Raw genomic sequence first — 23,388 nt, 5'->3', positions numbered from 1 at the left:
GGCCAAGGCCTCAACACCATTTATTGAAACTGTCTGCCTGTACTTATCCATTGTAAGGGGACAAGCAGCCAGTGTGGCAAGGCCAATGCCACTAGGTGTGACAGAAACTGTCTTGGGACTGATTACATCAGTTTCCACTATGGACCCATAAGTGAACCCAACTACGCCCTTTGCTTGACTGTTGCCAGCAGTCCCACCACTAGTACCACTACTGCTAGGGGCACTAGAGCTTGATGTATTAGTGGTGGTAGGCTCAGGGGGTTTACCTGGACAGGACTTATCCCCTGGCCTATGGCCTCTGTTTTTACACACAAAGCACCAAGGCTTTTTAATGTGTGCAGGTTGGGAAGAAGAGGAAGAATTTGTTTTATCCCCACCCTCTGAAGAGTGTTTAAGATTTGAAGTGGGATCTTTGGTTTTACCCTTATCCCCATGCTTATCTTGAGATTTTTCACCATCTTTCTTCTTATTGCCATCTTTGTCACCCCCTGTATGAACTTTTCTGTTCACCCTTGTTCTGACCCATTTGTCTGCCTTCTTTCCCAATTCTTGGGGAGAGGTCAGATCAGAGTCTACCAGGTACTGGTGCAACAAATCAGACACACAATTATTAAGTATATGCTCTCTCAGGATTGTGTTATACAGGCTTTCATAATCAGTAACTTTACTGCCATGTAACCACCCCTCCAAGGCCTTCACTGAATGGTCAATGAAATCAACCCAGTCTTGTGAAGACTCCTTTTTGGTATCTCTGAACTTTATCCTGTACTGTTCAGTGGTTAAGCCATAACCATCCAGGAGTGCATTCTTAAGAACTTGGAAATTGTTAGCATCATTTTCTTTTACAGTAAGGAGCCTATCCCTACCTTTTCCAGTAAATGATAGCCATAGGATAGCAGCCCACTGCTTTTGAGGGACATCCTGTACAGCACAGGCCCTCTCAAGTGCAGCAAACCACTTGTTAATGTCATCCCCCTCCTTATAAGGGGGAACTATCTTGTGCAGATTCCTGGAATCATGCTCTTTTGCAGGATGACTATGGGGAATACTGCTGCTGCCACCATGGGTTTCTAAACCCAACTTTTGTCTTTCCCTCTCTATTTCTAAAGACTGTCTATCCAAATCCAGCTGTTGCTTCTTGAGCTTCAGTCTGGTTTGTTCCACTCTCAATCTATTGAGCTCCCTTTCTAACAATCTGTCATCAGGGTGGGTGGGAGGGACATTTCTAGATACAGAGGTATGATGGGAATGAACAGAAGGAGACCTGTCCCTTACAAGGGGCACCCTAACAGCTTGGCTACCAGCATAATGTGAGAGCACATCATCAGTATGATGTGATTCAACCTCTGTACCAACTATGCTAGACTGTCTAGTAATGGGCAGGCTTAGAAGTTTCTTTCCTGAACCTTTTCCTGGGGGAGTCCCTGGATCAGATTGAGAACCATTAGCTACTTTTTCTACAGATTGGGCACTTATGGCCTTATCCTGTACTCTAAGCATATTAATTAACAGTTCTAAGGAAGGATTCTTCCCTACACTCAAACCTCTCTCTATGCAGAGACTCCTTGCTCCTTTCCAGCTAAGGTGATCATATGCAAGTTTGGACAGTTCAACTTTTTGGCCTGTGCCAGACATTTTTAGAGAGAGTTAAAGTGATAGACAAAGAGAAAAAAGTTTTCAGAACTTTTTGGAAAGACAGAAAAAAAACTTTTTAAACTTTTAAGAACTTTTTGAAAGTTTAGAAGTACTTTTAAGCACTTAGAAAAGAGTGAAAAGAGGAAATGCAAAACTTTTTGGCTATGTGTATATACACTGACCTTGTTTTGTATATTTTTCTCTTATGAAAAGTACAATGACAAGAGTGGTAAGTAGTCTCAAAGCACTTATCCCACCACTGCACAACCAATGTAGGAGGCTGGACTGGCTTGTAGTGAGTACCAAGGGGTACTTGCACCTTGCACCAGGCCCAGTTATCCCTTATTAGTGTATAGGGTGTCTAGCAGCTTAGGCTGATAGATAATGGTAGCTTAGCAAAGCAGCTCAGGCTGAACTAGGAGACGTGTGAAGCTACTACAGTACCACTTAGTGTCATATGCACAATATCATAAGAAAACACAATACACAGTTATACTAAAAATAAAGGTACTTTATTTTTATGACAATATGCCAAAGTATCTTAGAGTGTACCCTCAGTGAGAGGATAGGAAATATACACAAGATATATATACACAATAGCAAAAATATGCAGTATAGTCTTAGAAAACAGTGCAAACAATGTATAGTTACAATAGGATGCAATGGGGAAACATAGGGATAGGGGCAACACAAACCATATACTCCAGAAGTGGAATGCGAACCACGAATGGACCCCAAACCTATGTGACCTTGTAGAGGGTCGCTGGGACTATTAGAAAATAGTGAGAGTTAGAAAAATAACCCTCCCCAAGACCCTGAAAAGTGAGTGCAAAGTGCACTAAAGTTCCCCTAAGGACAAAATAGTCGTGTTAGAGGGAAAATGCAAGGAAAACACAAATCAGCAATGCAACAACGATGGATTCCTGACTGAGGGTACCTGTGGAACAAGGGGACCAAGTCCAAAAGTCACAAGCAGCTCGGAGATGGGCAGATGCCCAAGAAATGCCAGCGGTTGGTGCAAAGAAGCTCTTACTAGGCTGAAGAACTGTGAATACTGCAGGAACGACAAGGGCTAGAGACTTCCCCTTTGGAGGATGGATCCCGCACGCCTTGGAGAGTCGTGCAGAAGTGTTTTCCCGCCGGATGGACGCCAACAAGCCTTGCTACACGCAAATCGTGCGTTTGGCGTTTTTGGACGCTGCTGGGGCCCAGGAGGGACCAGGAGGTCGCAAATTGGACCTGCAGAGAGAGGGGACGTCGAGCAAGACAAAGAGCCCTCACTGAAGCACGTAGCACCCGGAGAAGTGCCAGAAAGAGGCACTACGAGGATGCGGGAAACGGTGCTCGCCGAAGTTGCACAAAGGAGTCCCACGTCGCCGGAGACCAACTTAGAAAGTCGTGCAATGCAGGTTAGAGTGCCGTGGACCCAGGCTTGGCTGTGCACGAAGGATTTCCGCCGGAAGTGCACAGGGGCCGGAGTAGCTTGTAAAGTCGCGGTTCCCAGCAATGCAGCCCAGCGAGGTGAGGCAAGGACTTACCTCCACCAAACTTGGGCTGAAGAGTCACTGGACTGTGGGGGTCACTTGGACGGTGTCGCTGGATTCGAGGGACCTCGCTCGTCGTGCTGAGAGGAGACCCAAGGGACCGGAAATGCAGCTTTTTGGTGCCTGCGGTTGCAGGGGGAAGATTCCGTCGACCCACGGGAGATTTCTTCGGAGCTTCTGGTGCAGAGAGGAGGCAGACTACCCCCACAGCATGCACAAGCAGGAAAACAGTCGAGAAGGCGGCAGGATCAGCGTTACAGAGTTGCAGTAGTCGTCTTTGCTACTATGTTGCAGGTTTGCAGGCTTCCAGCGCGGTCAGCGGTCGATTCCTTATCAGAAGGTGAAGAGAGAGATGCAGAGGAACTCGGCTGAGCTCATGCATTCGTTATCTAAAGTTTCCCCAGAGACAGAGACCCTAAATAGCCAGAAAAGAGGGTTTGGCTACCTAGGAGAGAGGAAAGGCTACTAACACCTGAAGGAGCCTATCAGCAGGAGTCTCTGACGTCACCTGGTGGCACTGGCCACTCAGAGCAGTCCAGTGTGCCAGCAGCACCTCTGTTTCCAAGATGGCAGAGGTCTGGAGCACACTGGAGGAGCTCTGGACACCTCCCAGGGGAGGTGCAGGTCAGGGGAGTGGTCACTCCCCTTTCCTTTGTCCAGTTTCGCGCCAGAGCAGGGGCTAAGGGGTCCCTGAACCGGTGTAGACTGGCTTATGCAGAATTGGGCACATCTGTGCCCAACAAAGCATTTCCAGAGGCTGGGGGAGGCTACTCCTCCCCTGCCTTCACACCATTTTCCAAAGGGAGAGGGTGTCACACCCTCTCTCAGAGGAAGTTCTTTGTTCTGCCATCCTGGGCCAGGCCTGGCTGGACCCCAGGAGGGCAGCTGCCTGTCTGAGGGGTTGGCAGCAGCAGCAGCTGCAGAGAAACCCCAGGAAGGGCAGTCTGGCAGTACCAGGGTCTGTGCTACAGACCACTGGGATCATGGAATTGTACCAACAATGCCAGGATGGCATAGAGGGGGCAATTCCATGATCATAGACATGTTACATGGCCATATTCGGAGTTACCATGGTGAAGCTACATATAGGTAGTGACCTATATGTAGTGCACGCGTGTAATGGTGTCCCCGCACTCACAAAGTTCAGTGAATTGGCTCTGAACAATGTGGGGGCACCTTGGCTAGTGCCAGGGTGCCCTCACACTAAGTAACTTTGCACCTAACCTTTACCAGGTAAAGGTTAGACATATAGGTGACTTATAAGTTACTTAAGTGCAGTGTAAAATGGCTGTGAAATAACGTGGACGTTATTTCACTCAGGCTGCAGTGGCAGGCCTGTGTAAGAATTGTCAGAGCTCCCTATGGGTGGCAAAAGAAATGCTGCAGCCCATAGGGATCTCCTGGAACCCCAATACCCTGGGTACCTCAGTACCATATACTAGGGAATTATAAGGGTGTTCCAGTAAGCCAATGTAAATTGGTAAAAATGGTCACTAGCCTGTTAGTGACAATTTGAAAGTAATGAGAGAGCATAACCACTGAGGTTCTGGTTAGCAGAGCCTCAGTGAGACAGTTAGGCACCACACAGGGAACATATACATGCACACCTATGAGCACTGGGGCCCTGTGTGACAGGGTCCCAGTGACACATACATATAGGCCACAAACCTATGAGCACTGGGGTCCTGACCAGCAGGATCCCAGTGACACATAACAAACATACTGAAACCATAGTGTTTTCACTATGAGCACTGAGGCCTGGCTATCAGGATCCCAGTGAGACAGTGAAAACAGTGACAAACATCCTGACATACACTCACAAACAGGCCAAAAGTGGGGGTAACAAGGCTAGAAAGAGGCTACCTTCTCACACTCCCCACTTAGGGCAACATTAGCAACACAAAAAGATGATAATGGACGGAGTGCTGAACAAAGTAAACACTCACCCCAAGTCACAGATCTGGGTTTAATACATCGTTCTTTTGCTCACCATGCCACCCCAGTTTGGACCCAACCATATGCAAATCAGTCTTGACCCTTTTCCACTTGGGAACAGTCCAGCCCGAACTGCCAGGCCAGATCCTGCCTGAACCAGAAACAAGCATCTTGGGACCAGTTTCAGGGTATCAGCCTTCATCAGCCAGGCTAGCTTGAATCCAGTGGCACAGAGAGCAAGGGACCCACATCTGGGCATACGCTTCACACTTAGGGCAACATTAGCAACACAAAAAGATGATGGACGGAGTGCTGAACAATGCAAACACTCACCCCAGTCACATATCTGGGTTTAATCCATCGTTTTTTTTCTAACCATGGCTCCCCAGTTTGGACCCAGTCATATGCAAATCAGTCTAGCCCCTGTTCCTCTTGGGAACCGTCCAGCCCGAACTGCCAGACCAGGTCCTCCCTTGGCCGGAAACAAGCATCCTGGGACCGGTTTCAGGTTATCACCCTTCATCAGCCAGGCTAGCTTCAATCCAGGGGCACAGTGAGCAAGGGACCCATGTCTGGGCATACCCTTCCCACTTAGGTCAACATTAGCAACACAAAAAGATGATGGACGGAGTGCTGAACAACACAAACACTCACCCCCAGTCACAGATCTGGGTTTAATCCATCATTCTTTTGCTCACCATGCCACCCCTGTTTGGACCCAGCCATATGCAAACCAGTCTTTACCCTGTTCGACTTGGGAACAGTCCAGCCCGAACTGCCAGGCCAGGTCCTCCCTGGACCGGAAACAAGCATCCTGGGAACGGTTTCAGTGTGTCACCCTTCATCAGCCAGGCTAGCTTGAATCCAGTGGCACAGTGAGCAAGGGACCCACATCTGGGCATACCCTTCCCACTTAGGGCAACATTAGCAACACAAAAAGATGATAATGGACGGAGTGCTGAACAATGTAAACACTCACCCCAAGTCACAGATCTGGGTTTAATACATCGTTCTTTTGCTCACCATGCCACCCCAGTTTGGACCCAACCATATGCAAATCAGTCTTGACCCTTTTCCACTTGGGAACAGTCCAGCCCGAACTGCCAGGCCAGATCCTGCCTGGACCAGAAACAAGCATCCTGGGACCGGTTTCAGTGTGTCACCCTTCATCAGCCAGGCTAGCTTGAATCCAGTGGCACAGTAAGCAAGGGACTCCCGTCTGGGCATACCCTTTCCACTTAGGGCAACATTAGCAACACAAAAAGATGATAATGGACGGAGAGCTGAACAATGTAAACACTCACCCCAAGTCACAGATCTGGGTTTAATCCACCGTTCTTTTGCTCACCATGCCACCCCAGTTTGGACCCAACCATATGCAAATCAGTCTTGACCCTTTTCCACTTGAGAACAGTCCAGCCCGAACTGCCAGGTCAGATCCTGCCTGAACCAGAAACAAGCATCTTGGGCCCAGTTTCAGGGTGTCACCCTTCATCAGCCAGGCTAGCTTGTATCCAGTGGCACAGTGAGCAAGGGACTCACGTCTGGGCATACCCTCCCCACTTAGGGCAACATTAGCAACACAAAAAGATGATAATGGACGGAGTGCTGAACAATGTAAACACTCACCCCAAGTCACAGATCTGGGTTTAATACATCGTTCTTTTGCTCACCATGCCACCCCAGTTTGGACCCAACCATATGCAAATCAGTCTTGACCCTTTTCCACTTGGGAACAGTCCAGCCCGAACTGCCAGGCCAGATCCTGCCTGGACCAGAAACAAGCATCCTGGGACCGGTTTCAGTGTGTCACCCTTCATCAGCCAGGCTAGCTTGAATCCAGTGGCACAGTAAGCAAGGGACTCCCGTCTGGGCATACCCTTTCCACTTAGGGCAACATTAGCAACACAAAAAGATGATAATGGACGGAGAGCTGAACAATGTAAACACTCACCCCAAGTCACAGATCTGGGTTTAATCCACCGTTCTTTTGCTCACCATGCCACCCCAGTTTGGACCCAACCATATGCAAATCAGTCTTGACCCTTTTCCACTTGAGAACAGTCCAGCCCGAACTGCCAGGTCAGATCCTGCCTGAACCAGAAACAAGCATCTTGGGCCCAGTTTCAGGGTGTCACCCTTCATCAGCCAGGCTAGCTTGTATCCAGTGGCACAGTGAGCAAGGGACTCACGTCTGGGCATACCCTCCCCACTTAGGGCAACATTAGCAACACAAAAAGATGATAATGGACGGAGTGCTGAACAATGCAAACACTCACCCCAGTCACATATCTGGGTTTAATCCATCGTTCTTTTTCTAACCATGGCACCCCAGTTTGGACCTAGTCATATGCAAATCAGTCTAGCCCCTGTTCCTCTTGGGAACCGTCCAGCCCGAACTGCCAGACCAGGTCCTCCCTGGACCGGAAACAAGCATCCTGGGACCGGTTTCAGGGTATCACCCTTCATCAGCCAGGTTAGCTTGAATCCAGTGGCACAGTGAGCAAAGGACCCATGTCTGGGCTTACCATTCCCACTTTGGGAAACATTAGCAACACAAAAAGAGGATGGACGGCGTGCTGAACAATGCAAACACTCACCCCCAGGCACAGATCAGAGTTTAATCCATCGTTCTTTTGCTCACCATGCTACCCCAGTTTGGACCCAGCCATATGCAAATCAGTCTTGACTCTGTTCCACTTGGGAACAGTCCAGCCGGAACTGCCAGGCCAGGTCCTCCCTGGACCGGAAACAAGCATCCTGGGACCGGTTTCAGTGTTTCACCCTTCATCAGCCAGGCTAGGTTGAATCCAGTGGCACAGTGAGCAAGGGACTCACGTCTGGGCATAGCCTTCCCACTTAGGGCAACATTAGCAACACAAAAAGATGATAATGGACGGAGTGCTGAACAATGTAAACACTCACCCTAAGTCACAGATCTGGGTTTAATCCATCGTTCTTTTGCTCACCATGCCACCCCAGTTTGGACCCAACCATATGCAAATCAGTCTTGACCCTTTTCCACTTGGGAACAGTCCAGCCCGAACTGCCAGGCCAGATCCTGCCTGAACCAGAAACAAGCATCTTGGGAACGGTTTTAGGGTATCAGCCTTCATCAGCCAGGCTAGCTTGAATCCAGTGGCACAGAGAGCAAGGGACCCACATCTGGGCATACGCTTCACACTTAGGGCAACATTAGCAACACAAAAAGATGATGGACTGAGTGCTGAACAATGCAAACACTCACCCCAGTCACATATCTGGGTTTAATCCATCGTTCTTTTTCTAACCATGGCTCCCCAGTTTGGACCCAGTCATATGCAAATCAGTCTAGCCCCTGTTCCTCTTGGGAACCGTCCAGCCCGATCAGCCAGGCCAGGTCCTCCCTTGGCCGGAAACAAGCATCCTGGGACCGGTTTCAGGGTATCACCGTTCATCAGCCAGGCTAGTTTGAATCCAGTGGCACAGTGAGCAAGGGACCCACGTCTGCGCATACCCTTCACACTTAGGTCAACATTAGCAACACAAAAAGATGATGGACGGAGTGCTGAACAACACAAACACTCACCCCCAGTCACAGATCTGGGTTTAATGCATCATTCTTTTGCTCACCATGCCACCCCTGTTTGGACCCAGCCATATGCAAACCAGTCTTTACCCTGTTCCACTTGGGAACAGTCCAGCCCTAACTGCCAGGCCAGGTCCTCCCTGGACGGGAAACAAGCATCCTGGGATCGGTTTCAGGGTATCACCCTTCATCAGCCAGGCTAGCTTGAATCCAGTGGCACAGTGAGCAAGGGACCCACGTCTGGGCATACCCTTCACACTTAGGGCAACATTAGCAACACAAAAAGATGATGGACGGAGTGCTGAACAATGCAAACACTCACCCCAGTCACATATCTGGGTTTAATCCATCGTTCTTTTTCTAACCATGGCACCCCAGTTTGGACCCAGTCATATGCAAATCAGTCTAGCCCCTGTTCCTCTTGGGAACCGTCCAGCCCGAACTGCCAGACCAGGTCCTCCCTGGACGGGAAACAAGCATCCTAGGACCGGTTTCAGGGTATCACCCTTCATCAGCCAGGCTAGCTTGAATCCAGTGGCACAGTGAGCAAAGCACCCATGTCTGGGCTTACCCTTCCCACTTTGGGAAACATTAGCAACACAAAAAGATGATGGACGGCGTGCTGAACAATGCAAACACTCACCCCCAGGCAGAGATCAGAGTTTAATCCATCGTTCTTTTGCTCACCATGCTACCCCAGTTTGGACCCAGCCATATGCAAATCAGTCTTGACTCTGTTCCACTTGGGAACAGTCCAGCCCGAACTGCCAGTCCAAGTCCTCCCTGGACCGGAAACAAGCATCCTGGGACAGGTGTCAGCGTGTCACCCTTCATCAGCCAGGCTAGCTTGAATCCAGTGGCACAGTGAGCAAGGGACTCACGTCTGGGCATACCCTTCCCACTTAGGGCAACATTAGCAACACAAAAAGATGATAATGGACGGAGTGCTGAACAATATAAACACTCACCCCAAGTCACAGATCTGGGTTTAATTCATCGTTCTTTTGCTCACCATGCCACCCCAGTTTGGACCCAACCATATGCAAATCAGTCTTGACCCTTTTCCACTTGGGAACAGTCCAGCCAGAACTGCCAGGCCAGATCCTGCCTGAACCAGAAACAAGCATCTTGGGACCGGTTTCAGGGTGTCACCCTTCATCAGCCAGGCTAGCTTGAATCCAGTGGCACAGTGAGCAAAGGACTCACGTCTGGGCATACCCTCCCCACTTAGGGCAACATTAGCAACACAAAAAGATGATAATGGAAGGAGTGCTGAACAATGCAAACACTCACCCCAGTCACATATCTGGGTTTAATTCATCGTTCTTTTTCTAACCATGGCTCCCCAGTTTGGACCCAGTCATATGCAAATCAGTCTAGCCCCTGTTCCTCTTGGGAACCGTCCAGCCCGAACTGCCAGACCAGGTCCTCCCTGGACCGTAAACAAGCATCCTGGGACCGGTTTCAGGGTATCACCCTTCATCAGCCAGGTTAGCTTGAATCCAGTGGCACAGTGAGCAAAGGACCCATGTCTGGGCTTACCATTCCCACTTTGGGAAACATTAGCAACACAAGAAGAGGATGGACGGCGTGCTGAACAATGCAAACACTCACCCCCAGGCACAGACCAGAGTTTAATCCATCGTTCTTTTGCTCACCATGCTACCCCAGTTTGGACCCAGCCATATGCAAATCAGTCTTGACTCTGTTCCACTTGGGAACAGTCCAGCCCGAACTGCCAGGCTAGGTCCTCCCTGGACCGGAAACAAGCATCCTGGGACCGGTTTCAGTGTGTCACCCTTCATCAGCCAGGCTAGCTTGAATCCAGTGGCACAGTGAGCAAGGGACTGACGTCTGGGCATACCCTTTCCACTTAGGGCAACATTAGCAACACAAAAAGATGATAATGGACGGAGTGCTGAACAATGTAAACACTCACCCCAAGTCACAGATCTGGGTTTAATCCACCGTTCTTTTGCTCACCATGCCACCCCAGTTTGGACCCAACCATATGCAAATCAGTCTTGACCCTTTTCCACTTGAGAACAGTCCAGCCCGAACTGCGAGGCCAGATCCTGCCCGAACCAGAAACAAGCATCTTGGGACCAGTTTCATGGTGTCACCCTTCATCAGCCAGGCTAGCTTGAATCCAGTGGCACAGTGAGCAAGGGACTCACGTCTGGGCATACCCTGCCCACTTAGGGCAACATTAGCAACACAAAAAGATGATAATGGACGGAGTGCTGAACAATGCAAACACTCACCCCAGTTACGTATCTGGGTTTAATCCATCGTTCTTTTTCTAACCATGGCACCCCAGTTTGGACCCAGTCATATGCAAATCAGTCTAGCCCCTGTTCCTCTTGGGAACCGTCCAGCCCGAACTGCCAGACCAGGTCCTCCCTGGACCGTAAACAAGCATCCTGGGACCGGTTTCAGGGTATCACCCTTCATCAGCCAGGTTAGCTTGAATCCAGTGGCACAGTGAGCAAAGGACCCATGTCTGGGCTTACCATTCCCACTTTGGGAAACATTAGCAACACAAGAAGAGGATGGACGGCGTGCTGAACGATGCAAACACTCACCCCCAGGCACAGACCAGAGTTTAATCCATCGTTCTTTTGCTCACCATGCTACCCCAGTTTGGACCCAGCCATATGCAAATCAGTCTTGACTCTGTTCCACTTGGGAACAGTCCAGCCCGAACTGCCAGGCTAGGTCCTCCCTGGACCGGAAACAAGCATCCTGGGACCGGTTTCAGTGTGTCACCCTTCATCAGCCAGGCTAGCTTGAATCCAGTGGCACAGTGAGCAAGGGACTGACGTCTGGGCATACCCTTTCCACTTAGGGCAACATTAGCAACACAAAAAGATGATAATGGACGGAGAGCTGAACAATGTAAACACTCACCCCGAGTCACAGATATGGGTTTAATCCATCGTTCTTTTGCTCACCATGCCACCCCAGTTTGGACCAAACCATATGCAAATCAGTCTTGACCCTTTTCCTCTTGGGAACAGTCCAGCCCGAACTGCCAGGCCAGATCCTGCCTGAACCAGAAACAAGCATCTTGGGACCAGTTTCAGGGTATCAGCCTTCATCAGCCAGGCTAGCTTGAATCCAGTGGCACAGAGAGCAAGGGACCCACGTCTGGGCATACCCTTCACACTTAGGGCAACATTAGCAACACAAAAAGATGATGGACGGAGTGCTGAACAATGCAGACACTCACCCCAGTCACATATCTGGGTTTAATCCATTGTTCTTTTTCTAACCATGGCTCCCCAGTTTGGACCCAGTCATATGCAAATCAGTCTTTACCCTGTTCGACTTGGGAACAGTCCAGCCCGAACTGCCAGGCCAGGTCCTCCCTGGACCGGAAACAAGCATCCTGGGACCGGTTTCAGTGTGTCACCCTTCATCAGCCAGGCTAGCTTGATTCCAGTGGCACAGTGAGCAAGGGACCCACATCTGGGCATACCCTTCCCACTTAGGGCAACATTAGCAACACAAAAAGATGATAATGGACGGAGTGCTGAACAATGTAAACACTCACCCCAAGTCACAGATCTGGGTTTAATACATCGTTCTTTTGCTCACCATGCCACCCCAGTTTGGACCCAACCATATGCAAATCAGTCTTGACCCTTTTCCACTTGGGAACAGTCCAGCCCGAACTGCCAGGCCAGATCCTGCCTGAACCAGAAACAAGCATCTTGGGACCAGTTTCAGGGTACCAGCCTTCATCAGCCAGGCTAGCTTGAATCCAGTGGCACAGAGAGCAAGGGACCCACATCTGGGCATACGCTTCACACTTAGGGCAACATTAGCAACACAAAAACATGATGGACGGAGTGCTGAACAATGCAAACACTCACCCTAGTCACATATCTGGGTTTAATACATCGTTCTTTTGCTCACCATGCCACCCCAGTTTGGACCCAACCATATGCAAATCAGTCTTGACCCTTTTCCACTTGGGAACAGTCCAGCCCGAACTGCCAGGCCAGATCCTGCCTGGACCAGAAACAAGCATCCTGGGACCGGTTTCAGTGTGTCACCCTTCATCAGCCAGGCTAGCTTGAATCCAGTGGCACAGTGAGCAAGGGACTCCCGTCTGGGCATACCCTTTCCACTTAGGGCAACATTAGCAACACAAAAAGATGATAATGGACGGAGTGCTGAACAATGTAAACACTCACCCCGAGTCACAGATATGGGTTTAATCCATTGTTCTTTTGCTCACCATGCCACCCCAGTTTGGACCCAACCATATGCAAATCAGTCTTGACCCTTTTCCTCTTGGGAACAGTCCAGCCCGAACTGCCAGGCCAGATCCTGCCTGAACCAGAAACAAGCATCTTGGGACCAGTTTCAGGGTATCAGCCTTCATCAGCCAGGCTAGCTTGAATCCAGTGGCACAGAGAGCAAGGGACCCACGTCTGGGCATACCCTTCACACTTAGGGCAACATTAGCAACACAAAAAGATGATGGACGGAGTGCTGAACAATGCAGACACTCACCCCAGTCACATATCTGGGTTTAATCCATTGTTCTTTTTCTAACCATGGCTCCCCAGTTTGGACCCAGTCATATGCAAATCAGTCTAGCCCCTGTTCCTCTTGGGAACCGTCCAGCCCGAACTGCCAGACCAGGTCCTCCCTGGACCGGAAACAAGCATCCTGGGACTGGTTTCAGGGTATCACCCTTCATCAGCCAGGCTAGCTTGAATCCAGTGGCACAGTGAGCAAAGGACCCATGTCTGGGCTTACCCTTCCCACTTTGGGAAACATTAGCAACACAAAAAGATGACAGACGGCGTGCTGAACAAGGCAAACACTCACCCCCAGGCACAGATCAGAGTTTAATCTATCGTTCTTTTGCTCACCATGCTACCCCAGTTTGGACCCAGCCATATGCAAATCAGTCTTGACTCTGTTCCACTTGGGAATAGTCCAGCCCGCACTGCCAGGCCAGGTCCTCCCTGGACCGGAAACAAGCATCCTGGGACCGGTTTCAGTGTGTCACCCTTCATCAGCCAGGCTAGCTTGAATCAAGGTTCACAGTGAGCAAGGGACTCACGTCTGGGCATACCCTCCCCACTTAGGGCAACATTAGCAACACAAAAAGATGATAATGGACGGAGTGCTGAACAAAGTAAACACTCACCCCAAGTCACAGATCTGGGTTTAATACATCGTTCTTTTGCTCACCATGCCACCCCAGTTTGGACCCAACCATATGCAAATCAGTCTTGACCCTTTTCCACTTGGGAACAGTCCAGCCCAAACTGCCAGGCCAGATCCTGCCTGAACCAGAAACAAGCATCTTGGGACCAGTTTCAGGGTATCAGCCTTCATCAGCCAGGCTAGCTTGAATCCAGTGGCACAGAGAGCAAGGGACCCACATCTGGGCATACGCTTCACACTTAGGGCAACATTAGCAACACAAAAAGATGATGGACGGAGTGCTGAACAATGCAAACACTCACCCCAGTCACATATCTGGGTTTAATCCATCGTTCTTTTTCTAACCATGGCTCCCCAGTTTGGACCCAGTCATATGCAAATCAGTCTAGCCCCTGTTCCTCTTGGGAACCGTCCAGCCCGAACTGCCAGACCAGGTCCTCCCTTGGCCGGAAACAAGCATCCTGGGACCGGTTTCAGGGTATCACCCTTCATCAGCCAGGCTAGTTTGAATCCAGGGGCACAGTGAGCAAGGGACCCATGTCTGGGCATACCCTTCCCACTTAGGTCAACATTAGCAACACAAAAAGATGATGGACGGAGTGCTGAACAACACAAACACTCACCCCCAGTCACAGATCTGGGTTTAATCCATCATTCTTTTGCTCACCATGCCACCCCTGTTTGGACCCAGCCATATGCAAACCAGTCTTCACCCTGTTCGACTTGGGAACAGTCCAGCCCGAACTGCCAGGCCAGGTCCTCCCTGGACCGGAAACAAGCATCCTGGGACCGGTTTCAGTGTGTCACCCTTCATCAGCCAGGCTAGCTTGAATCCAGTGGCACAGTGAGCAAGGGACCCACATCTGGGCATACCCTTCCCACTTAGGGCAACATTAGCAACACAAAAAGATGATAATGGACGGAGTGCTGAACAATGTAAACACTCACCCCAAGTCACAGATCTGGGTTTAATACATCGTTCTTTTGCTCACCATGCCACCCCAGTTTGGACCCAACCAAATGCAAATCAGTCTTGACCCTTTTCCACTTGGGAACAGTCCAGCCCAAACTGCCAGGCCAGATCCTGCCTGAACCAGAAACAAGCATCTTGGGACCAGTTTCAGGGTATCAGCCTTCATCAGCCAGGCTAGCTTGAATCCAGTGGCACAGAGAGCAAGGGACCCACATCTGGGCATACGCTTCACACTTAGGGCAACATTAGCAACACAAAAAGATGATGGACGGAGTGCTGAACAATGCAAACACTCACCCCAGTCACATATCTGGGTTTAATACATCGTTCTTTTGCTCACCATGCCACCCCAGTTTGGACCCAACCATATGCAAATCAGTCTTGACCCTTTTCCACTTGGGAACAGTCCAGCCCGAACTGCCAGGCTAGATCCTGCCTGGACCAGAAACAAGCATCCTGGGACCGGTTTCAGTGTGTCACCCTTCATCAGCCAGGCTAGCTTGAATCCAGTGGCACAGTGAGCAAGGGACTCCCGTCTGGGCATACCCTTTCCACTTAGGGCAACATTAGCAACACAAAAAGATGATAATGGACGGAGAGCTGAACAATGTAAACACTCACCCCAAGTCACAGATCTGGGTTTAATCCACTGTTCTTTTGCTCACCATGCCACCCCAGTTTGGGCCCAACCATATGCAAATCAGTCTTGACCCTTTTCCACTTGAGAACAGTCCAGCCCGAACTGCCAGGTCAGATCCTGCCTGAACCAGAAACAAGCATCTTGGGCCCAGTTTCAGGGTGTCACCCTTCATCAGCCAGGCTAGCTTGTATCCAGTGGCACAGTGAGCAAGGGACTCACGTCTGGGCATACCCTCCCACTTAGGGCAACATTAGCAACACAAAAAGGTGATAATGGACGGAGTGCTGAACAATGCAAACACTCACCCCAGTCACATATCTGGGTTTAATCCATCGTTCTTTTTCTAACCATGGCACCCCAGTTTGGACCTAGTCAGATGCAAATCAGTCTAGCCCCTGTTCCTCTTGGGAACCGTCCAGCCCGAACTGCCAGACCAGGTCCTCCCTGGACTGGAAACAAGCATCCTGGGACACAAAAAGAGGATGGACGGCGTGCTGAACAATGCAAACACTCACCCCCAGGCACAGATCAGAGTTTAATCCATCGTTCTTTTGCTCACCATGCTACCCCAGTTTGGACCCAGCCATATGCAAATCAGTCTTGACTCTGTTCCACTTGGGAACAGTCCAGCCCGAACTGCCAGGCCAGGTCCTCCCTGGACCGGAAACAAGCATCCTGGGACCGGTTTCAGTGTTTCACCCTTCATCAGCCAGGCTAGCTTGAATCCAGTGGCACAGTGAGCAAGGGACTCACGTCTGGGCATAGCCTTCCCACTTAGGGCAACATTAGCAACACAAAAAGATGATAATGGACGGAGTGCTGAACAATGTAAACACTCACCCTAAGTCACAGATCTGGGTTTAATCCATCGTTCTTTTGCTCACCATGCCACCCCAGTTTGGACCCAACCATATGCAAATCAGTCTTGACCCTTTTCCACTTGGGAACAGTCCAGCCCGAACTGCCAGGCCAGATCCTGCCTGAACCAGAAACAAGCATCTTGGGAACGCTTTTTGGGTATCAGCCTTCATCAGCCAGGCTAGCTTGAATCCAGTGGCACAGAGAGCAAGGGACCCACATCTGGGCATACGCTTCACACTTAGGGCAACATTAGCAACACAAAAAGATGATGGACTGTAGGAGGCTGGACTGGCTTGTAGTGAGTACCAAGGGGTACTTGCACCTTGCACCAGGCCCAGTTATCCCTTATTAGTGTATAGGGTGTCTAGCAGCTTAGGCTGATAGATAATGGTAGCTTAGCAGAGCAGCTTAGGCTGAACTAGGAGACGTGTGAAGCTACTACAGTACCACTTAGTGTCATATGCACAATATCATAAGAAAACACAATACACAGTTATACTAAAAATAAAGGTACTTTATTTTTATGACAATATGCCAAAGTATCTTAGAGTGTACCCTCAGTGAGAGGATAGGAAATATACACAAGATATATATACACAATAGCAAAAATATGCAGTATAGTCTTAGAAAACAGTGCAACCAATGTATAGTTACAATAGGATGCAATGGGGAAACATAGGGATAGGGGCAACACAAACCATATACTCCAAAAGTGGAATGTGAACCACGAATGGACCCCAAACCTATGTGACCTTGTAGAGGGTCGCTGGGACTATTAGAAAATAGTGAGAGTTAGAAAAATAACCCTCCCCAAGACCCTGAAAAGTGAGTGCAAAGTGCACTAAAGTTCACATAAGGACAAAATAGTCGTGTTAGAGGGAAAATGCAAGGAAAACACAAATCAGCAATGCAACAACGATGGATTCCTGACTGAGGGTACCTGTGGAACAAGGGGACCAAGTCCAAAAGTCACAAGCAACTCGGAGAGGGGCAGATGCCCAAGAAATGCCAGCGGTTGGTGCAAAGAAGCTCTTACTAGGCTGAAGAACTGTGAATACTGCAGGAACGACAAGGGCTAGAGACTTCCCCTTTGGAGGATGGATTTCCCACGCCTTGGAGAGTCGTCCAGAAGTGGTTTCCCGCCAGATGGACGCCAACAAGCCTTGCTACACGCAAGTCGTGCGTTTGGCGTTTTTGGACGCTGCTGGTGCCCAGGAGGGACCAGGAGGTCGCAAATTGGACCTGCAGAGAGAGAGGACGTAGAGCAAGACAAAGAGCCCTCACTGAAGCAGGTAGCACCCGGACAAGTGCCAGAAACAGGCACTACAAGGATGCGTGAAACGGTGCTCGCCGAAGTTGCACAAAGGAGTCCCACGTCGCCGGAGACCAACTTAGAAAGTCGTGCAATGCAGGTTAGAGTGCCGTGGACCCAGGCTTGGCTGTGCACGAAGGATTTCCATCGGAAGTGCACAGGGGCCGGAGTAGCTTGCAAAGTCGCGGTTCCCAGCAATGCAGCCCAGCGAGGTGAGGCAAGGACTTACCTCCACCAAACTTGGGCTGAAGAGTCACTGGACTGTGGGGGTCACTTGGACGGTGTCGCTGGATTCGAGGGACCTTGCTCGTCGTGCTGAGAGGAGAACCAAGGGACCGGTAATGCAGCTTTTTGGTGCCTGCGGTTGCAGGGGGAAGATTCCGTCGACCCACGGGAGATTTCTTCGGAGCTTCTGGTGCAGAGAGGAGGCAGACTACCCCCACAGCATGCACAAGCAGGAAAACAGTCGAGAAGGCGGCAGGATCAGCGTTACAGAGTTGCAGTAGTCGTCTTTGCTACTATGTTGCAGGTTTGCAGGCTTCCAGCGCGGTCAGCGGTCGATTCCTTATCAGAAGGTGAAGAGGGAGATGCAGAGGAACTCGGCTGAGCTCATGCATTCGTTATCTGACGTTTCCCCAGAGACAGAGACCCTAAATAGCCAGAAAAGAGGGTTTGGCTACCTAGGAGAGAGGAAAGGCTACTAACACCTGAAGGAGCCTATCAGCAGGAGTCTCTGACGTCACCTGGTGGCACTGGCCACTCAGAGCAGTCCAGTGTGCCAGCAGCACCTCTGTTTCCAAGATGGCAGAGGTCTGGAGCACACTGGAGGAGCTCTGGACACCTCCCAGGGGAGGTGCAGGTCAGGGGAGTGGTCACTCCCCTTTCCTTTGTCCAGTTTCGCGCCAGAGCAGGGGCTAAGGGGTCCCTGAACCGGTGTAGACTGGCTTATGCAGAATTGGGCACATCTGTGCCCAACAAAGCATTTCCAGAGGCTGGGGGAGGCTACTCCTCCCCTGCCTTCACACCATTTTCCAAAGGGAGAGGGTGACACACCCTCTCTCAGAGCAAGTTCTTTGTTCTGCCATCCTGGGCCAGGCCTGGCTGGACCCCAGGAGGGCAGCTGCCTGTCTGAGGGGTTGGCAGCAGCAGCAGCTGCAGTGAAACCCCAGGAAGGGCAGTCTGGCAGTACTAGGGTCTGTGCTACAGACCACTGGGATCATGGAATTGTACCAACAATGCCAGGATGGCATAGAGGGGGCAATTCCATGATCATAGACATGTTACATGGCCATATTCGGAGTTACCATGGTGAAGCTACATATAGGTAGTGACCTATATGTAGTGCACGCGTGTAATGGTGTCCCCGCACTCACAAAGTTCAGGGAATTGGCTCTGAACAATGTGGGGGCACCTTGGCTAGTGCCAGGGTGCCCTCACACTAAGTAACTTTGCACCTAACCTTTACCAGGTAAAGGTTAGACATATAGGTGACTTATAAGTTACTTAAGTGCAGTGTAAAATGGCTGTGAAATAACGTGGACGTTATTTCACTCAGGCTGCAGTGGCAGGCCTGTGTAAGAATTGTCAGAGCTCCCTATGGGTGGCAAAAGAAATGCTGCAGCCCATAGGGATCTCCTGGAACCCCAATACCCTGGGTACCTCAGTACCATATACTAGGGAATTATAAGGGTGTTCCAGTAAGCCAATGTAAATTGGTAAAATTGGTCACTAGCCTGTTAGTGACAATTTGAAAGTAATGAGAGAGCATAACCACTGAGGTTCTGGTTAGCAGAGCCTCAGTGAGACAGTTAGGCACCACACAGGGAACATATACATGCACACCTATGAGCACTGGGGCCCTGTGTGACAGGGTCTCAGTGACACGTACATATAGGCCACAAACCTATGAGCACTGGGGTCCTGACCAGCAGGATCCCAGTGACACATAACAACCATACTGAAAACATAGTGTTTTCACTATGAGCACTGAGGCCTGGCTATCAGGATCCCAGTGAGACAGTGAAAACAGTGACAAACACCCTGACATACACTCACAAACAGGCCAAAAGTGGGGGTAACAAGGCTAGAAAGAGGCTACCTTCTCACATGGACTGAGTGCTGAACAATGCAAACACTCACCCCAGTCACATATCTGGGTTTAATCCATCGTTCTTTTTCTAACCATGGCTCCCCAGTTTGGACCCAGTCATATGCAAATCAGTCTAGCCCCTGTTCCTCTTGGGAACCGTCCAGCCCGATCAGCCAGGCCAGGTCCTCCCTTGGCCGGAAACAAGCATCCTGGGACCGGTTTCAGGGTATCACCGTTCATCAGCCAGGCTAGTTTGAATCCAGTGGCACAGTGAGCAAGGGACCCACGTCTGCGCATACCCTTCACACTTAGGTCAACATTAGCAACACACTTAGGTCAACATTAGCAACACAAAAAGATGATGGACGGAGTGCTGAACAACACAAACACTCACCCCCAGTCACAGATCTGGGTTTAATGCATCATTCTTTTGCTCACCATTCCACCCCTGTTTGGACCCAGCCATATACAAACCAGTCTTTACCCTCTTCCACTTGGGAACAGTCCAGCCCTAACTGCCAGGCCAGGTCCTCCCTGGACGGGAAACAAGCATCCTGGGATCGGTTTCAGGGTATCACCCTTCATCAGCCAGGCTAGCTTGAATCCAGTGGCACAGTGAGCAAGGGACCCACGTCTGGGCATACCCTTCACACTTAGGGCAACATTAGCAAGACAAAAAGATGATGGACGGAGTGCTGAACAATGCAAACACTCACCCCAGTCACATATCTGGGTTTAATCCATCGTTCTTTTTCTAACCATGGCACCCCAGTTTGGACCCAGTCATATGCAAATCAGTCTAGCCCCTGTTCCTCTTAGGAACCATCCAGCCCGAACTGCCAGACCAGGTCCTCCCTGGACCGGAAACAAGCATCCTAGGACCGGTTTCAGGGTATCACCCTTCATCAGCCAGGCTAGCTTGAATCCAGTGGCACAGTGAGCAAAGCACCCATGTCTGGGCTTACCCTTCCCACTTTGGGAAACATTAGCAACACAAAAAGATGATGGACGGCGTGCTGAACAATGCAAACACTCACCCCCAGGCAGAGATCAGAGTTTAATCCATTGTTCTTTTGCTCACCATGCTACCCCAGTTTGGACCCAGCCATATGCAAATCAGTCTTGACTCTGTTCCACTTGGGAACAGTCCAGCCCGAACTGCCAGGCCAAGTCCTCCCTGGACCGGAAACAAGCATCCTGGGACAGGTGTCAGCATGTCACCCTTCATCAGCCAGGCTAGCTTGAATCCAGTGGCACAGTGAGCAAGGGACTCACGTCTGGGCATACCCTTCCCACTTAGGGCAACATTAGCAACACAAAAAGATGATAATGGACGGAGTGCTGAACAATATAAACACTCACCCCAAGTCACAGATCTGGGTTTAATTCATCGTTCTTTTGCTCACCATGCCACCCCAGTTTGGACCCAACCATATGCAAATCAGTCTTGACCCTTTTCCACTTGGGAACAGTCCAGCCCGAACTGCCAGGCCAGATCCTGCCTGTACCAGAAACAAGCATCTTGGGACCGGTTTCAGGGTGTCACCCTTCATCAGCCAGGCTAGCTTGAATCCAGTGGCACAGTGAGCAAGGGACTCACGTCTGGGCATACCCTCCCCACTTAGGGCAACATTAGCAACACAAAAAGATGATAATGGACGGAGTGCTGAACAATGCAAACACTCACCCCAGTCACATATCTGGGTTTAATCCATCGTTATTTTTCTAACCATGGCTCCCCAGTTTGGACCCAGTCATATGCAAATCAGTCTAACCCCTGTTCCTCTTGGGAACCGTCCAGCCCGAACTGCCAGACCAGGTCCTCCCTGGACCAGAAACAAGCATCCTGGGACCGGTTTCAGGGTATCACCATTCATCAGCCAGGTTAGCTTGAATCCAGTGGCACAGTCAGCAAAGGACCCATGTCTGGGCTTACCATTCCCACTTTGGGAAACATTAGCAACACAAAAAGATGATGGACGGCGTGCTGAACAATGCAAACACTCACCCCCAGGCACAGATCAGAGTTTAATCCATCGTTCTTTTGCTCCATGCTACCCCAGTTTGGACCCAGCCATATGCAAATCAGTCTTGACTCTGTTCCACTTGGGAACAGTCCAGCCCGAACTGCCAGGCCAGGTCCTCCCTGGACCAGAAACAAGCATCCTGGGACCGGTTTCAGTGTGTCACCCTTCATCAGCCAGGCTAGCTTGAATCCAGTGGCACAGTGAGCAAGGGACTCACGTCTGGGCATACCCTTTCCACTTAGGGCAACATTAGCAACACAAAAAGATGATAATGGACGGAGTGCTGAACAATGCAAACACTCACCCCAGTCACATATCTGGGTTTAATCCATCGTTCTTTTTCTAACCATGGCTCCTCAGTTTGGACCCAGTCATATGCAAATCAGTCTAGCCCCTGTTCCTCTTGGGAACCGTCCAGCCCGAACTGCCAGACCAGGTCCTCCCTGGACCGTAAACAAGCATCCTGGGACCGGTTTCAGGGTATCACCCTTCATCAGCCAGGTTAGCTTGAATCCAGTGGCACAGTGAGCAAAGGACCCATGTCTGGGCTTACCATTCCCACTTTGGGAAACATTAGCAACACAAGAAGAGGATGGACGGCGTGCTGAACAATGCAAACACTCACCCCCAGGCACAGACCAGAGTTTAATCCATCGTTCTTTTGCTCACCATGCTACCCCAGTTTGGACCCAGCCATATGCAAATCAGTCTTGACTCTGTTCCACTTGGGAACAGTCCAGCCCGAACTGCCAGGCTAGGTCCTCCCTGGACCGGAAACAAGCATCCTGGGACCGGTTTCAGTGTGTCACCCTTCATCAGCCAGGCTAGCTTGAATCCAGTGGCACAGTGAGCAAGGGACTGACGTCTGGGCATACCCTTTCCACTTAGGGCAACATTAGCAACACAAAAAGATGATAATGGACTGAGTGCTGAACAATGTAAACACTCACCCCAAGTCACAGATCTGGGTTTAATCCACCGTTCTTTTGCTCACCATGCCACCCCAGTTTGGACCCAACCATATGCAAATCAGTCTTGACCCTTTTCCACTTGAGAACAGTCCAGCCCGAACTGCGAGGCCAGATCCTGCCCGAACCAGAAACAAGCATCTTGGGACCAGTTTCATGGTGTCACCCTTCATCAGCCAGGCTAGCTTGAATCCAGTGGCACAGTGAGCAAGGGACTCACGTCTGGGCATACCCTCCCCACTTAGGGCAACATTAGCAACACAAAAAGATGATAATGGACGGAGTGCTGAACAATGCAAACACTCACCCCAGTCACGTATCTGGGTTTAATCCATCGTTCTTTTTCTAACCATGGCACCCCAGTTTGGACCCAGTCATATGCAAATCAGTCTAGCCCCTGTTCCTCTTGGGAACCGTCCAGCCCGAACTGCCAGACCAGGTCCTCCCTGGACCGTAAACAAGCATCCTGGGACCGGTTTCAGGGTATCACCCTTCATCAGCCAGGTTAGCTTGAATCCAGTGGCACAGTGAGCAAAGGACCCATGTCTGGGCTTACCATTCCCACTTCGGGAAACATTAGCAACACAAGAAGAGGATGGACGGCGTGCTGAACAATGCAAACACTCACCCCCAGGCACAGACCAGA

This window comes from Pleurodeles waltl, chromosome 11 (genome assembly GCF_031143425.1).
Source record: "Pleurodeles waltl isolate 20211129_DDA chromosome 11, aPleWal1.hap1.20221129, whole genome shotgun sequence".
NCBI classification, from domain to species: domain Eukaryota; kingdom Metazoa; phylum Chordata; class Amphibia; order Caudata; family Salamandridae; genus Pleurodeles; species Pleurodeles waltl.
The sequence above is the reverse complement of the archived record's forward strand: the minus strand, read 5'-3'. Positions refer to the sequence as shown.